The following is a 6,311-nucleotide window of genomic DNA, read 5'->3' as shown; positions in this document are numbered from 1 at the left end:
CCCATCTGCCAGCAGTGACTAACGGTGGGCGAGCCCCCTACGTTCTCGGCCTGTTTGTTTGTTCGCTTTCACTTGAGTAGGCAAAATGTTAATCGTGCAACTGCTCAACGCGGGGAGTTTATCTTCATGATAAGGGTTTAATTCACTTCTTTGTGCCGGAGACAAAACAATACGGAACACCACACAAGGCGGACTAAATAAATAAATAAATGAATAAACCCAGTGGATAAAAATTCAAGCACCATCAGCATCCTCCACCAAAACAAACAGCAGGAGTATCCTTCAGGATGACTTTCCTCTTCTGAGTCTTCTGAGCTTCTCTGAGGGGAAGGGGAGAAGTGAGTAATTTTTCCTTAAACAAATCTCCAGGACTATTTTACTCTATCAGCTCGTCTTTAAGGAATTGAAGGATGTGTCTACAGAGAGGTGAAAGTAAAAACAGCCAATTTACAGCAATGGGAACTGAATAAAATGGATTAATATGATGTGCATCTCTCTTATCACGGAAAAGGTACTGATAGATTTAAGAACACTATTTAAATTTAGGCTTATGATACCCTTGCAGCAAAATTATATTGTAACTAACAAAGGAAAGGAGTTCTTCAGGCCATCTACCATTTCCAAAGCTTTAATTGGTACTTCTATGGTAAAATAGAATTACAAGAACAAAATGTGCTGGGTGCCCGAATTCCTTCCTACACACACAAACACACACACACACACACACACACACACACACACAGGCGAGTGAACAAAATTAAAAGGCAATGGTTCACTTGGCTACTGTGCAGTAATCGCTCTTACTCTTATCAGGGGAGCTGCCGCAAACAGAGGCCGAGAAAGAGCAGAGTGCAGTTTATTAAGGGTGATCTCAATGCTGGGGGAATGAATCACTGCCTCCACTGACTAACCCCGGATGAGTCGTGTGTTCCCGTTGGAGGAAGGGGTTGCGTGAGTGTGTGTGGTTGTGTGAGTGAGTGAGTGAGGACACTCAGTCTCAGAGGGACAAGGGCACATGTTAGTTGTTAACAGTTGTAAACAATCTCTGTGTTTACATTGCAAAATGAGATAAACACATTCAGGAAAGAAAACTGTTTACTTTCATTTACTATTGGTGGAAAAATTTGCCATTTGAAGAATGATAAAAACAACCACCAAGTGTTCACCACATTCTCACTAATCTACAGTTTGATTGAGATGGAATGGGAGAACCTGGACAGCATGTCACTTTTCAGAGTGTCCAGCTGTCCAGCAAAGGACATGGAAAACCTTTCTCTTCCTTCAAAAGTATAACACACCAAACTGTCCATTCATCAGCTCACAACACTTGTAGCTTGTTTCACTTTCATGACAGATTGCCAATGCTGCGCTCTCTCTCGCCAGCCGCTCTCAAGCTGATGGCAAATGTCAAAATGCTGCCTCACTCATGACCTGGGTTCAGTGTTAAAATGTCATGTTGCATGTTCAGATGACCCAGTCTTCATCTCATGCAAGCTGAAAGCGTTGCCTCGTACCACTGCGCTGATAGCGACTACACACAGGTCATGTTCATTATTGAAAATGGCTTTTATGTATTGTATTTAGTGTGTGATGCTAATAATAAAAAAATAACCAGGGAGACCAGCGTAATGACTTAGCGTTGTGAATTAATGGAGCCGCTTCTGCTTGATTTGGTAGATGACTACTCAGGCCACATCTTGATTCCATAACCATTTAGCTCACTGGCTGTGTGCTTCGCTTAACCTCTTTTTATTTCTGTGGAGTCAACGACAGTAAATAGTGCTTGACAAACTGCACACATAAAACCACCCAATTTGGAACCCTGCTGCCCTATCTTCCTATTACATCTCTCTGGCACTACTTATCAATACGGACAATCTTCCCAAATCCTCAAGCGTCAAAAAATAAATGGGGGAGAGAGCGAAAACACATTTGCATAATTGTGCATATTTAATCCTCACCCACCCCTCAGTTCTGAGTTTGCCATGACCTCTGACCCAGGAATTAAAAGTTACAGCAAAGACAGAGCAGAGTGCAGATTGGCGATGAGGGAGGGGGCAGCTGATGTCAGGACCAGGGAGTTTGGTTGGGCCGGATGATCCCCCACTCTCTCTCTCTTGCTCTCCCTCTCCTCCACCCTCCCCCACTTTTCTCTCTTTCTCTCTCTCTCTTTCTCACTCCCTCTCTTTTTCTGTCTCCCTCTCTTTTTCTCTCTGTTTCTGTTTTCCACTTGGCTGGTTGGCGTGCTTATTCACGACGGTGCCCGAGGCAACACTGAGCACTTGGCAGATTATGGCGTACGCTAAGCGCAGCCCTGGGCCCTTGCAGTCCCGGCTCTCTCGTTCTCTCTCTCTCTCTTTCTCTCTCTCTCTCTCTCTCTCTCTCTCTCTCCGAGGACTATGTTCGTCGCCGCAACTGAGCATGAGTGACAGACTCTGCTCTATTCCAGGAAAGTGTGTTACTCACTCAATCAGCCATCCAGAGACTTTTCATGGTGCCTACTACTCCCTCTTCCCCTTTGCCCTCTGCACATGGTGGAGATCCACTGGGGTTGTCTGCACTAGTACAAGCAACAGGTCTGAAAGGCTCTGATAGGGTCCAGAGACCCACACGGCCTTTACCTGCACTCTCCACATCATGCCACCACAAAGAGGATCTACTTATTCAAACTTGTGGACAACACGCTGCAGCCAGAATACTGATCTTATGTTACATTCTGACTGACCCTGACCCTTGGAAGTGGTTGTGGTAACCGGTTGTAGCAACGCCTGCAAACAACAAAAAATTGCAGTCAGAAGAATGTTACATTAATGTACAGCAAAGGTAGGCCTAAATACATCGTTTTCTGTCTGCCAATGCGTTTTTTTATCAGTTTGTTAGGAACACAAAAGTCATTTATTATGATTATGAGCCTATTATTATGATGCTAGGGTTGGAAACGTTTCCTAATTGTGAGAGGCCAGACTATCTTCATAGTGAAATGAAGTGAAATGAAGTAATGAGTCTGGAAACCAGGCTACATTCTGACCCCTGTGCAGCACAACCACACTGCAAAACTCCATCAGGAGTACCACCACCAAACCATCCCTACAGTAGTTATGGTTATGGTATTAAGCAGACGCTTTTGTCCAAAGCGACATACAAATCACAACAATATAATAGAAATACTATAAAACCATAACGCATAAGAAATGCTTAATAAACTAAGTGCATGTTGAACGGATTTGCCTTTAGACCCCTCTTGAAAGACCCAAACCTTTCACAGGAATGGAGAGCACTGGGCAACTCATTTCACCAACAAGGAACCACTGAAGAAAAGTGTTGAATTTGACCTTGTATTTAGATAGATAGATAGATACTTTATTGATCCCCAGGGGAAATTCAAGAAAATTATGGCTAGTCGACATAGTTAGGCAAAATATGCAAAAAGGTGTGTTTAGGCGGAATATGCAAAAAGATGTAACTATGGAGTTAATTCGGGGCCTTTAATATTTTGAGTTTGTGAATACTTTTTTGCCGCTGTGAGAAGAATTGTGTACATACATATGTGTGCATACGTTTTATAGCTGTAGAAATATTTTGTGCATGTGTGAAAAAGTGAATATTTTGATATATTTTGCAAATGCACTCAGATTCCCTCCCTTCTTACATTCCTGTATTAGGTTGAAGCTGCAACCTTGAGACACTGAAGATACAGGACTCAAGTTACGCATATGAATAACTATGTTGTAACTATGATATGACTTTTCTGGCTATTATGCTAGCCCAGCTCCTTAACCATTAAGCTACCACCCTGCCCTCACCATGATAATATAACATTAATATAAAGGGTTTAATTAAAAGCACATGATTTGTACAGGTAAAACATTTCTTTGCACATGCACAAATTATTTTACACAGCTGCAAAACTTTGTCACATGTGAACATCTTTTCACAAGCTCAAAATATTAAAGTCCCTGAATTAACTCCACATGTAACTGCCCAGATGTGACATTCCAGAATAGCAGGGAGAGATTTTAAGAGGCACTCTGCATAAGAGTGCTCATCTTTGGAGTGTGTGAACAGAGTACTGTGATAGCAAGTGCGATGTGTGAGAGCTGTTTACTTAATGGGCTGCTGTCATTGAATATGCACTGAGATGAGACAGACTCTGCTGGCCGTTTGAAAGCATCTGCGGCTCTCAACCCAGACTACCTAGCGGTTAATTAAGGAGTTGAAAGCAGCAAATTGATGCAAAAATGGCAGAAATGGACATGCCTCTTTCAGATTTACATCTTGTGGGCGTATCTGTCTTTCTATTTACTGATAGGCCTACCGCAAAATGTATACCCTGAATATGGTTAAAGTAACCATATCACTGCAACTCTCTATTGCAATCTCACATTTTAGGGATTTTAATTGAATATAACCTGTGATCTATAAATAAAACATGAGTCAGTGTCAGTAGGCCTATACCTATATTATCAGAGTGAGGGCAATGAAGAACTTGACTTGCACTCATTTTTCTCAAAGATACTTTATGCACCATGCACGAGTATGACTTGCACTTTGCTGAACTCTGCTTTGAGAACTTAATGATCAAATAATGTATGATCATTTATTTCAAAAGAATCATTAAAATGTTGACCTGAACTACTTGGGTCGAAAACTGATGCTAACAAGTAGCCTAGCGAAGGCTCAGCATACTGCCATACCCTTTTATTATCTAAATGAGCAAAATGAATCCATTAAATTAATCCATGAGAATGGGATTAAAACTCAAATACAAAGTTTAATTAAATTCCTCCAGCTGAATTGTTTCCAGCTAATTTGTTATCTTGATGTGAACTGATGGACCAGCCAGCTATTTTAACTTGAAGCATTCTGTACTCAAACACTATTTACTTAAATAGGCTACAGACAAAGGATGTGCTGGGGAATTCGATCCGGAGTTGGGAATGTTATAAATACCCAAGCCATCCTCGCTTGGCAAACAACGGGAAGAGAAAAATGAACAACAAAATCCTCCCAGAAAAGGGTTCTAGCTCGTTGACGTCAGAGTGTCCTAACCTACTCAAGGTATCTTGCAATTGAAAGCGACCGCTGGTCATTTTCAGAGAGGAGTTCAAGAGTTTCATCGCTGAGCCGTGAAATGAAAAGTAACAGCTGATGTAGTGCCGTGGCGGCACCACCAGCGCTTTCGACCTGTGCTGGGTGGGGGAGGGGTCGGTCGACTCACGTGGAAAAGAAACTCATATCCACTCTCTCAACTCAGCCAAATAGGGAGCAAGATTTTTCCTCTAAAATACAACACTTCGATGAGTGTGCCTGATCGTGTATCTGATCTGTCCGTTTTAAAGCAAAACACGGTGATCCGCGAAGACAGAATCTAGACAAAACGCCCACCAAAATAGGACAGCGAATTCCCTCGGGATTTGAGCTATATGCATTAACATGCCAAATCTTGTGAGTCAAAAGGTCCGATGAAAAGCTAAATAAAAATATTTGAGGCGCGCATATGTGAAATTAAATGGGAGTCTGCAAAGTAAACATACGAGTGTATGAAACGGAGGCAGGCAGCAGTGCTGCTGTCCATGGTGCTTAAGTTTCGGTCTCTTTAAACTCTCGCCCTCTTCAGTTGACAGCCTACCCTTTTATTCTGTAGTATTCTAACACACAGGCTTTATATACAGCTTTTAAAATATGCCCACAGTTGTTTCTAAATTGTTTACTATTTCTTCATGGGTTATACCTTACGAATTGGGATCTGAAAAGGCAATTTTTGAATATGCGTGCTGAAACTAAGAATAGGATACAGCTATTATGGCACTCCTTTAACACAGCTGATGTAAAATACTCAGCTATGCTATCTCAGATCCTCATCAACTTTCAACTCACATCCGCTCCGAGGCCAGCCCACTGCGTGACGCTGATTCGCCCCTCCACATCCTCACTCGCGTCGGTCGTCTGAAGGCATATGCATCAGCGGCAACTCCTGATTGGGCGCCGGCCGGCCAAACACGGAAAGATCTCCAATTGCGACTTGACTGGTCTGCTTGGGAGGAGGAATGCTGGGGAGGGGGAGGGGAACGCCATCCTTGAACAGTCGGGGTAGAGAGTGTCAGCAAGGGGGAAGGAGCATTTATAAGCAAGACGTCACACTGTTAGCCGGCTCATGACCCGATTTTCATTAGTTAGATAAAGTCTATATTGTTCTTAATTTGAATTTGGCGGTAGATTCTTTAACACTGTACTAGCTCAAAAAAGAAAGACAGTGAAAATATGCCTATCTTTCCCCCATGAAAAAAAAAAAACATTGTGGAAAATTAGGG

This window comes from Alosa pseudoharengus, unplaced genomic scaffold (assembly GCF_046254945.1).
Source record: "Alosa pseudoharengus isolate Yale_2024_CS ecotype anadromous, Long Island Sound unplaced genomic scaffold, YU_APseudo_1.1 YU_APseudo_1.1_scf_20, whole genome shotgun sequence".
Lineage (NCBI taxonomy): Eukaryota > Metazoa > Chordata > Actinopteri > Clupeiformes > Clupeidae > Alosa > Alosa pseudoharengus.
Note: the sequence above shows the minus strand (reverse complement) of the source record.